This window comes from Pteropus alecto, unplaced genomic scaffold (assembly GCF_000325575.1).
Source record: "Pteropus alecto unplaced genomic scaffold, ASM32557v1 scaffold23, whole genome shotgun sequence".
NCBI classification, from domain to species: Eukaryota; Metazoa; Chordata; class Mammalia; order Chiroptera; family Pteropodidae; genus Pteropus; species Pteropus alecto.
In genome coordinates this window covers 3,919,060-3,931,395 of record NW_006435837.1, presented here as the reverse complement: position 1 = coordinate 3,931,395, position 12,336 = coordinate 3,919,060, and the positions used below count along the sequence as shown (strand labels likewise).

General features: G+C 42.1%; 1 long non-coding RNA gene across 1 annotated transcript in view; it reads left to right on the top strand.

The window, feature by feature from the left end:
• Positions 1 to 2,407: 2,407 nt before the first annotated feature.
• Positions 2,408 to 12,336, top strand: part of LOC107195645 — a 16,333-nt gene continuing 6,404 nt past the window's right edge. Inside the window, exons 1-3 of the long non-coding RNA XR_001516846.2 lie at positions 2,408 to 2,618; positions 3,745 to 3,917; positions 11,799 to 12,180. This is a non-coding gene — a long non-coding RNA (uncharacterized LOC107195645). The remainder of the gene's footprint in view (positions 2,619 to 3,744; positions 3,918 to 11,798; positions 12,181 to 12,336) is intronic.

Genomic DNA, 12,336 nt, shown 5'->3' with positions numbered 1-12,336 from the left:
AGGCTGGAAGGGCAAAGAAGAGAGTGGCGACCAAACCCCCAGAGGGCAGCAGTGGGAGCAGCCATCCTGTGGGAGCTGTCTGGCAAGCTAGGTTGACCTGGCAGGGAGGGGACCTGGACAATAAATCTCCCAACCTCACTGTCCCCCTGCCCTCCAACTTCCTGCCACTACCACCTATTGGCTAAAGCCAACCAGAAGAGGAAGGACAAGAGAGCCTGGTCCATTTAGTGACACAGTCCACATGGGGCATAAAGCAGACTAGAGGAGGATGGAGAATGGATCTGGGGAACAAAGGGAAGATATCCAGCCCACACAGTAACCCCAAGGAACATCAGAAGCCCTCAGAGTGGGGAAGGATGTCCTTTGCAGACTCTCCCCTGGTAATTTTGCCATGTCCTCGGAGGTTAAGACCATCTGCCCTAAAACCTGATGGACTTTTTCAAAGCTCTCTAATTCCCTCTGAAGGGGTCCGTTGCTGAACCAATCAGAAACAGACCCAACTTCTACAATCACCATTCCATCCCCTGCCTTTCCACTAATCTGATGTTCTTCTGATTTCTACATGAGTCTACAGGGAAATCATTTGCCAATCTATTTTCTTCTCACTTTAGTGTTCACAGCCATTTAAACTCCCTGTAATAATCTTGCATAAAGTGAACATTTCACTTCACACTGGAGGTCGAGAATATTCTTAGGGTGCTTCCAGGACAGGCTTTGGGAAGTGAGCCTTTCTGAGTGCAAAGTAGGCTGGACAACACTCAGAGTTAGGGCTGGGTGGAAATCAAAGCCAGGACTAACTGCTTTCCCATCCCATCTGCTTCTTAGAAAAGTGCAGGCATCATTAGCATGTCAAAAACTTTGCATATGCTTCTGAGGGGTTAGTTTTTGGCTTTTTTATGACATGCACACAGTCGCCCTGTCTTCTGGAAAAGCTTGTATTAGTAGCACTACAAAAATGTGAAACCCTGGAGATCAGGAGAATTCCATTTCCTAGACCACATAAATTGAAAAGTGTGTCCCAAAGCACCTCCACTCTTCAGAAATATCAGTGACGATGTGGTTTCTTGTCAAGTGAATTTTATAAGGCATGATTTATAAGCTAATTTAATTACAGCAATGTCCTCACATAGCAAAGTAAGTAAATCTCACAAAGAAAATGGATATGGGGAACTACTGTTTGTATCATTGGAACGTAATAGAGAGCAGCAATAGGAAGGGTATGTGAATGACTCTTCAGTTTACACTCACATATACAAAGGTACTTGTCCTGTGATGGTAACACCTAGATAAGTTATTAGTGTTCATTAATAAGTAAAACATTTATTTTATAAGCATATTTTAATTTTACGACTGTTACATGTAAAGCAAGAAGTCAAGTTTAACCAACTTCGATGCCTTCAATTTTAAAAGAAGTCAAACTAACAAATATTCACTTTTACAATTGAAGTACAAAGATAATTCTTGAATATTGAAATTGTTTATATTCTTACTGTTTAATTTTAACTATTACATTCACAATTATGTGTATGTTTGATACACACACATATATAATGATGTAGCTCTTATTTTTGAGAAAATTATGCTGCTAAAATTATACCCCAAAAGACCTGAATTCCCTACTACGCTAGAAATTGACAAAAAAATCTCCTAATCCTTGTACTCTTCAGAATCTGCTGTAAATTTCTAATTTTTGGTGGGATGGGGGTGGGGAATGCAAGCAAAGCTATATACGAACCCAGTTTTACATGTAGTGATTTTAGTGGAGTCGGCGATTTATTATTTCAACAAATATTGACTGAGCACCTACTAGATGCCAGTCCCTGCGTTAGATGCTAGGAATATAATGTAAACGTGGCAGGAGAGGTCCCAATCGAATTCTGGTGGAGGAGACAGACAAGAAAACAAATAAATAGGCAGTGTCATTCCAAGGGGTGACAAGTGTTATGATGAAGACACAGCAGGGTGAAAGGGTAGGAAGTGGCTGGGAGGTGGTTGTCTTAATAGGATGGTCATAATAGGAAGGCCTCTCTGAGGAGGTGATATTTGAGCTAATAACAGAATTAAGTGCAGGAGCGAGCCATGAGAATATCTGGAGAGTGTTCCTGGCAGAAGGAATGTCAAGTGCAAAGGTCCTGAGGTGAGAAGACCTGCTTTGCTCTTAAGAGGACTTTGCAAGCTGACTTCAGCATTTGTCAGTATCTGCACTGTCTCACTTCTCATAGAACTTGAAATAGTTAGGGGTTATTTTGAAACATTGAGCACTGTCTAGTTCTTGAGTAGGTTTCTCTTCCATCATCTAATCCTGTCCACTGATAGCCCCAGCTTCTGTGGCTAGAAGGGAGACACAGAATTTACTCTAAAAACAGTGCTGAACTTTAAACTGCTTCTGAAACTTCAACAGGTACATGGCTCTGATTCAACAGATCTGAGGTGGAGCCTGAGAGTCTGCATTTCTAACAAGCTCCCAGGAGAGGCCTATGCTGCCGAACCATGCTTTGAATAGCGAGGACCTCAAAAACTCAGAACTGGGCAGTAAGGAAACCAATAACTCTGGACCAGAAGTCAGGAGACCTGGGTGTAAATCTAGATGATGACATTCACCAACGGCGTGACCTCAGGTAAGTCACTTAGTCATTTCTTCATTTAAATTTTTCTAAATAAAAAAATCTAAAAAATCCAAGAAAAAGTATTACTTTCAGATAAAATCAAATCGTGCCTTCTGTTGTGCACAACCTATAAAACCATAGTCATCTTGGGGACCGCAGAAGAAAATGACAGAATCGTAATTCCTAACAGATATATGAGTCATTTCACTCTATCACCACACAGACAAAACATCCTTTTTTATTTAGTTAGCATAGTCTAATGAACTTAATAGAAGGCCTTGCTCTGCTGGGAACAGTCATAGTTTTCATAGAATACCTCAGAATGTTCTTTTATGAAGCATGAGTCTGCAGCCTCATGATCCCTGCTGCTTTATCGATGCCTCAGGAAGGTGGCAAGACTTTAGAGGGCATAGTTGTGTGGTACATTTAGGGACACTGGGTCCCAAGGACAATGGCTTCAGCTTTGCCAGAGTCCTGTGACCCAAGAATATCTTGGAAGCACCGGAATTGCTGGGCTCGAGAGGGAGCTAAGATCCTGTCCAGTATGAGAAAATTGTCAATGACCATAAAACAACTGTCCAGTTCTGACATGGGGAAGACTCAATAATTGAGTTCAAATTTTTCTCCACCATGGGTATTTAAAATTAAATTTAAGTTAAAGTAATAAAACAATGTTTTTATATTTGGATTTTTGGACTGAGAGTCATTTCCATTACACTAAGTAACATACTTTGAAATGTATGATATGCTAAGCACGCTGTATTATCTCATTTGTCCTCACAACTCTATGACTTAGGTAAAATAATCTCCATTTTACGAATGAGGAAACTAAAGCTTAAAGGAGTTCATAGCTACTTGCCTAAAGTCACACAGCAAGTAATCGGGGGAGCCAGTTGAAGCCAGGAAGCCTGACTTCAGCATCTAAACTCTTAGCCCTTTTACCATGCTTTTAGGTGGCTACCCACCTATCCATAAGGCCACCTAGCCTCCCTCTACCAATTCTCATTTCTAGCTCTCAGCCTACGGAATAGGGTCTGTGATTTATTAAAGGAAGATGGTACTCTGTGGTGTAACAGAAATGTAAGAAATCCTAGCTCACAGAGCACAAGAAAATCATTAATTCTATCCTTTTCAATAGGCAGCCAAGCTTTCCATAATGCAGATGACTAAAAGATAGAGCTGATTGTGTCCAGGAGGGTGTGACTCTACTGCTAAATATCCTGGCTGGTGATGCTCTCCTCTCCTGCAAAGAGTGGGGTTCTTCCAAACGACACTGGTGTTCTCCACTGCCCCCACGGATGCATAACTTAGGTAAGCCTGCCAAAGTCACACACTGTGCCTCAACCAGGGCCTGAAAAGAGCTGGTCCCACACTAAAGGCAATTTGTGAAACATAATTAATCGCAGATTCCTTCTGGAGCTGCTTAAGCTCCTTGATGTCTCAGATGTATGGCCAGGCGGAGTGCTCTTTGGCAGCTGAGCATCCTTCCGCCTCCAGCTGGAGACGAGGTCCAAATGACAGAAACCAAGGGCATCACTCAAATCAAGTTTGGCTTTCTCAGGACTTGGTGGGGCAGGTTCGGATGCATGAATGGGGCTTTGGGGAGCCTATCCTTTCAGTAGATCCAAACCACACAGATCATAGAGATCTATGGAAAATAATGTCTTCCTCATGAGCTGACTGTTAGTGATAGTCTCTATTTGGCTTCACGGCACTCTGGGTGGGAAAATGAACCAAAGAACCTTTTATTTCAGTAAAAGGGACAATGTGATCAGCAAAAGACATGCCCAGTAACTTAATGGATACGCTTTCCCAAGAAAACATTTAGTTTCAGAGAAGCACTGTAGGCTTTGATTCTGCTCCTGTAGCATTTCTAATTGTATTTATATTATTATCAAATCACAAAACTCAGATGGCTACAGCTACCTATAAATTTAAATCTCCCCAAACCCTAACATGTGGCTGTCATATATCCCATTTTATAGATAACTAACCAAGTTAATATAAACCTGAAATGATTTTAATCTTTATCAAGATCAAATCAAACTTACAAGCAGAGAACATTTAACAACATGGATGAATCTCATATATATTGAACCAAATTAAAGAAACCAGATAAGAGAAAGCACATACGATATGATTTTATTGATATAATGTTCAAGAACAGACAAAACTAATGTATGGTGACAGAAATCAGAACAGTGGTTACTTCTGGGAAGGTGGTATTGACTGGAAAGAGGTATGAGTGAGACTTCAGTAATGTTGGAAATGTTCTAGATTTTGATTTCAGGAGTAGTTCCACAGGAATATAGAAATGTACGAATTCATCGAGCTGTACTTCTAAGATTGGTGCACTTTACTATATTTAAATTAACTCTCAAAAAAAGAGAGAGAGAGAGATGAAGCAAAGATGGAAAAGAGTAGCGAGAACATGATCTTCAAGAAAGGAAAAAGACAACCAGACAAGAGTCTTTGCATAACATCATTTCAAATGATTGTGTAAAAGCTTCTGAAATAAACAGGTGCTAAGTTGAACATCTGAGTCTTAAATATACCAAATTATTTTTCAGTCACGTTACTGGCAGGAAACAAACCGAGCATGTAGACTGGGTAAGTTGAGACATGTTTAATAAAGCACGTATTCATAAAGGATTGGGCAAGTACTATAGAGATCTACGGGGAGCGCTAGCACTGGCTCCTTGGCTCCCGTCTCTTGCTAGTGTCGCCCACTGATTGGACCCAATAGGAAGCCCAAGAGTGAGGGAGCCTATGAATGCAACTCCTGCTGGTCAGCCTCCTGGCCACAGAAGGGAGAAGGGGGAGCAAAGTGGAGTGTGGACTTTAGGGAGTGGGAATAAAATACTCAGCACCAGAAGGAAAGCAAACAAATCAGAAGGTTCCCGCCCTGCCTTTGCCAATTGGGCATCTGCTGGGACTCCCGCTTCTTCATTTCCTTCTGGCCAAACCACCTGTCCATTTCCTGCACATTTTACAACACTTTTTCTGTGTTCGATGTCCAGTTTCTGGGTGTCTGTGCCTTTCGTGTGCTTTGACCATTTGATGACATCTCCTTAAACTTATCAGTTTAGTTCACCATAGGCCAGCATGGAAGTGACATTGGAAGTGACACTGGAGCCAAAAAATGAATGATGATGAGGAGCTATCCATGCAGAGATTTAGAGGAGACCATCCTATGCAGAAGGAAAACGCTCTAATCTATGGCGACGGAAATCAGAACAGTGGAAAAAGCTTAAAAGCTCTTTTCCCAAATAAATGACTTGCACTTGAATCTCTATTCTCTGGACCATTCTGTGCAAGTTCGAGGCTGAGACAGAAGAGTGTTTGAGGTGTTTGAGGAACAGACAATGCCCCCCAACATCCAGAGCTGAATGCTTTGTTACTTGTTAATTATTGCAAGGCTCAGCTCCATGATCCAGCACTCAGACCCAGGGAGTCCTTCATCGCTGGGTGGAGAGGAAGCCTTGCTTTCTCTGGACCTGTTTTCTCATTTGTGCAGTGGAAGCTTGCTGGGATCGTGCCTGAGCTCACCTCCTACGCTAAAAAGATATGACTCTTCCATGCTATCAGAAGAAAAGGTGCCAAGTGTCATTAGTTTATTTGAAAAATACTAAGTAGGCACCTACTGTGTTTTCGCTATGGGGCTAGCGTAGCCGATGCTGTCAGTGCAGCAACAAGTAATACACTTGGCGTTCACCATCCCCATGCCTGCTGCTGGCTTCGTCCTGCAAGCACCAGTCACTCTCCAGCCAGGGGCTTTTTCTGGCCGTGGCAGCACACCCAGCCTGCATGCAAGGAAGGCCAGAGTGACTGGGGGCGCCCCAGGAGGAGCCCTGGGCCTTGATGAATGAGAGTGGGAGAGTTAATACCCCCGGGCTCCTCCCCCTCGGGTGGGACAACCCCGACTGTTCTGCACGCCTCCTCCTGGAGCTTCTCGGGGCCGTGGAACCCCGGTCGCCCTCAGAGGTGGCCGGCTCTTTAACACACCTTGCACTGGCTTCTCTTCCTTCCCTGTCTCATTTCCTCACTCCTTGACTGATGCTTTCCCCAAATAAATGATTTGCACTTGAATCTTATTCTCAGATCCACTTCTGAGGGAGCCCCACCTAAGATAGCTAGTCACAGTGAGGGATACCGAGGAGTGTAAAATATGTCTCCACCCACAATGAGCTCACCATCCAGTTAGTAGTTTTTAAAAGTAGATATTAAAGCCTTGAAATATAACTTTTGATCCAGCAGTTCAACTTCTAAGACTATATCTTACTAAAATAATCACAGTTGTGTACAAAACTTAGATACCAAAATGTTCATCTCTCATCAAAGCAATGAGAATAATGGATAAAATTAGAAAATGTAAATGTTCTGTGGCTAAGAAATAATTCAATTAATAATGTTACATCCATACAACAAAACACTACATAGTCATTAAAAACCATGTTGCAGAATAATATTTAATGACATGGACATAGTTCACGAGACACAATTAAATAAAAAAGAGTTAGAAAACGATATCTCCAGAACATATCATTTTTGTCAATAATAATATATATGTGCATAGAAAAAATGCTAGAAAGCTAAAATACCAAAAGATTAATAGTTGCTTATAGTTTCTCATCTCTGGATTTATCTGTACTTCCAAAGTTTCTATGAATAACATGTATTTTCTTACTTTTAAGGCAATGTGTTATTAGTTTACATAGTCTAAGATAAAGATAGCATTTCTCAGTCTTAGCGCTATTGACATTTTGGAATGGATCATTCTTAGTGGTGGGACTGTCCTGTGCATTGCAGGATGTTTCACAGCATCCCTGGCCTCTACCCACTAGATGCCAGCAACACCCTCCAAGTCATAACAACAAAAAATGTCTCCAGACATTGCCAAGTGTCCCCTGGGAGCAAAATCACTCCCAAGTGAGAACCACTGGTCTAAGAGAACCTAAAATGGTAGCAGTTAAAGAGAAATAAGATTATTCAACATCTTTCAGATTTGCATGATTTTATTTTATTTTGAAGAAACCAATACTATGTCAACATTTAACCTAAGTCATATTCATTCCAGAAAATGAGGCCACTTCCTCAAATCATTCATTTCCCATCTGTCCTCACACTGGACAAAGAACATGAGATAAACCAAACCCTGCAAAATGTTTAGTATCAAAGACTTCCCAAGTACCATAATTTACAGTGATTTAACTGTGCTCCCATGTACGTACACGAATGTAACATGCAAGGAAGTTCCCTAAGGGGTTTGTGATAGTTATATTAGCCTGAACGGAGAAGATTCCATCACCAAGTGCTTACTGAGCACCTGCTGTGTGCCCAGCACTGTTCTAGGCCCTGCAGATAACAGAGGAGAACACGATGCACAAGACGCCTACCCTGGAGGGGCAGACGATAAACACGGGCACGTCCACCTGAACGAGATCATTTCACAGAGAAGATAATTAGATCACGTGGAGGAGATTCGCCCAGTAGCACGAAGTGCCTTTAGCTGGCACAGCCTCTCTGAGCACCGAGTGCAGAGACTGTGGCATCTATGCAAGGACCTGGGCATAGACTGCTGAAAGCTTGACTGGATAAGCCCTGAGTCAAGAGCGAGTCAGAGTATTTGAGGGACGGAAGGAGAAGTGGCTGGACTACAGCAAAGAGAAGGAAGGCAAGCGAAGAGGGAGGATGTTGGGGGCCAGGTCAGGGGGTTCCTTGAAAGGTCTTAGCAGGAAATTTCGGTTGCAATTTAATTCCCCCAAGAAGGGGAGAGCAAGATCTGGTTTATGCTTTAGGAAGATCCTTTGACACTGTGTGGAAAGTAGACTGCAGCAGGACGAGAGTGGCACAGGGAGGTTTGCCATTTGACCGTCGCAGTAGCTCAGATGAGAGACGCGGGGTGGTGGCCCAACTAGGTTGGAGGGGTGGAGACGAAGCAGTTGCATTTGGAAGAAGATTTGGGGAAAGGGTTGGAAGCCTGCATGGGCCTCACAGTACTGGTGAGATGAGCCAGCTGTGGGAGAGGAGAGGCGAGAGTGTGGAGCGCTTGGGGCTTGGCAAAGCACTTGGGCTGCCTGAAGCTGAAGCTCCAGGGAATGAAGGAGTGACTAATGACAGACAGCATGAAGGCCAGGGCCTTGTAAACCCATTTTTATTTTTAAATAGGCTAACAGCCAGGAAGTAGGGCATTTTGTAACTTCCTCGGGAGTCAAAGCCAAGTGGCGCCAGGAGCTCCCAGCTGTGCAAGCACCACAGCACACATGCCAAAGCGTGGCCAACTTGTGGGGAGAGCCTCAGATTCTTTCTGAAAAAACCCTATTCGGTGGCTGGTGCCTGAAACTCCATCATTTGAGATTTCTTTTGGTTTAGGTTTTTAGTTCAGGACAAAATGCAAATTCCCTTCCAAAAAGAAAAACGGAAGTCAGCGATGGAGACTGGGCCCTAAGGAGTAGTGTGACCATGAGCTTCAGGGCAGTCAGGAGTCAGATGGGACAGAAGATTCATTCTGTTTTAGAAACAGCTTTAGGGCCGTGGAACTGGAAGTACTGAGGCTCTACAGCGGGTGACTGCTGACTGATCAGGTTTCGATGGAGTGAGTGGAGCTCAGAGAGGAAGAGGCATCAATTAAAACCCGAAAGAGCATGCACAAGGGCAGGAAGGCAAGTGGCCTCCTGTCCGGTGTGCAAATTGGAAGGCTCTTACTTCCTCCTCCCATGGCTGCTGGTCCAGTTCAGCCTTTGGCAGAGTAGGAAGCTCCCTTGGGGGATAAATCCTCAGGGCACTCATACCAGCATTTTCCCCAGGCTCCTCTGGGAGAGTAACCTCATCATTTAATTCAAAAATCAATTTCCAGAACAATTAAATGACAAATAGTTTTGATGCCTTTTGAAAACTCAGTCAAATGTAATTTTCTCACTAAACGTCATCTTTTTTAATAGACTTTGCTAATTTTTCTTATCTTTAAATTCACTAACTTTTAAAACATATTTTCAACTTTGGAAGGCATTTAAATGAAACTCAACGTTATTTCAGTCTCAGTCACATTTTCCTCTACATTTCACCCTGACCCGCCAACTGCAGGATACAGAAGCCCTGGGGTTGGAGCTCAAAGGCTCTAGATTTTTATTCTATTCATGTTGTCTTCCCTCCATTTATTCCACCTTCGCTGGCCTCACCAATTTATTCATTCTTTCTTTCACTTATTTGATAAATATTTATTGAATTTCTATTATGCATCAGCTACTGTAGTAAAGGCTGGGGAGGTAGAAAAGTTAAATATTTGGTCTCTGCCCTAGAAGACCTGATAATGGTGGGTACAAATAAGTCCTTAAAATGAAAAAATAAGCACTATAATTAAGATATGTCTAAAACACTGAAAATATATATGTGCTAAATTTTAATTTACACTTTAATTTACTACGTAAATAAATCCTATAAATTTATCACTACATATTTCATAATAATATCTTTTTAGGATAAATGCCAAAAAATTCCCTTCCCCCAGCTCATTTTTTATTTCTTATGTTAGGTTGCCATCTAGTGGAATATTCACGTAACTACAGCGCCAATTGTTCTATTTCTTGTGTTAGAGTGCCATCGTGTGGAATTAATATGTAACTACAGATGTGGCTTTTTCTATTTCTTGTGTTAGAGTGCCATCATGTGGATCTTTCTTGTAATTGCAGAACAGATTATTTATTTATTTTTCTGGTGTTATAGTGCCACCTAGTGGACTTGTCAAGTAATTGCAGAGAAGACTTTTTGTTGTTGTTTTGGGGTTTTGTTTTGTTTTGTTTTGTTTTGTTTTGTTTTGTTTTGTTTTGCCTATTACTCAGTTTGAGCGCTGCTGCCTGGAATGTTCACGTAATTCCAAATCAGACTTGTTTTTCCAAAAGTGTATACCCAACTTTCCAAAAGTTTGTGTTACACTTCATTGCTTTTACAAAAGACTTACATTAGTACCTGTTTTTACTAACCAAAAGAAATCCAAAGAAGATTTTTGCTTCTAGGAAAAAGGCGAAGTGTGAAAATTGCATTCGACATTTGTTTTGCAGCAAGCCATTATCGGTAAGGCTTTCGGTTAATAGGAAGATACTAGTAACTGTTTTGGGAGCATCAAATATTATACTCAGATTTTCGACTGCATGGGGGTTGGCACCCCTAACCCCTCTCCTTGTTCCAGTCAACTGTGTGTTATGTGTTTTTATATGCAAACATAAAGGAATCGCTGTAACGGGAAAACATACCTGATTTGTAATTACATGAAAATTTCACCAGGTGGCACTCTAACCTGAGAGATAGGAAAAAATTCTCTGATCTGCAATTGCAGGAAAATTCCATCGGGTGGCAGTCTAAGCAGACTATTAAGAAAAACTTATCTGTGTGGAATTACATGAAAATTCTACCTGGTTAATAGGAAACAAAAACTCTGCAATGACATTATAATTCCACACAATGACACTCCACATAAGAAAGAAAATAAATAATGAATTCTGCAGTTACATAATAATTCCACACGATGGCACTCTAACACAAGAAATAGAAAAAGTTAAGCTGTAGTTACATGAAAATTCCACAGGGTGGCAATCCAATATAAGAAATGGATGCTTTATCTAGATTTCTTTTGTGGAGTGGGAGCTGAGAATTTGCATTTCTGATGATTCCACAGGGTGGCAATCCAATATAAGAAATGGATGCTTTATCTAGATTTCTTTTGTGGAGTGGGAGCTGAGAATTTGCATTTCTGATGATTCCACAGGGTGGCAATCCAATATAAGAAATGGATGCTTTATCTAGATTTCTTTTGTGGAGTGGGAGCTGAGAATTTGCATTTCTGATGATTCCAGGTTTGTGTTGATGCTACGTGTCTGAGACTGCACTTTGAGAACCAATGAAGTACCCACTCCTTAGATTTTAGTTTCACAGATAACTGGGTTTTTTTCCTGTATAATTTCTACAACTGTTCCATTTTACAGTTGAGGAACTATAGAAAACCTGTCTCCTGAATCTTTCCAAAAACTCAGAATACCTTTTTTATTAAATCTACCAGTCGCTTTTGATATTAGTTTTTGCGAACTTATCTAAGCCACTTTACAATAGGGTGCCATGTTTCTATTCCTTTCTCTCTGTACCTCTTGTTTTAATATGCAACTTAGTGGCTAAACACAATAAACTTTTATTATCTCACAGTTTCTACGGGGCAGGGATCCAAAAGCAGCTGAGCTGGATGTTTTGGGCACAGAATCTCCTGAGAGTGCAGCCCAGACATAAGCTGGGCACCAGTCCTCGGAAGGTGTGCCTGAGACTGGAGGGGCCATTTCCAGCTTCTGCCGGTGGCTGTGGGCACCACGTGAGCCTCTCCGCAAGGCTGCTCAGACAGAGGTGGCCGAAAGAGAAAGCTGCAGTGCCTTTACAACCCAGTCTCGGCAGTGACCGATCATCACTTCTGCTGTATCTAGTGGTCACACAGACCAAGAGGAAGAGGCAAGGGTGTACCAGGAAGTGACACCCCTGGGGTGGCCTTGGAGGCCACCACGCACAGACGGAATCCCATTCTGCAGAGGGATCCCGGGTGAGTGATATGTCCGTTAAGTCCTAGAAGTGCTGCCAATGAGGCAAATACCGTCCTCCTGCGGGGGGAAGGAAATCTTGTTTCCCGCTTTGCGCTTTCTCCGCTTCCTCTCACTTCTCCCTCTTTCAATAATCTCTCTAGAAAGATCACCACTTT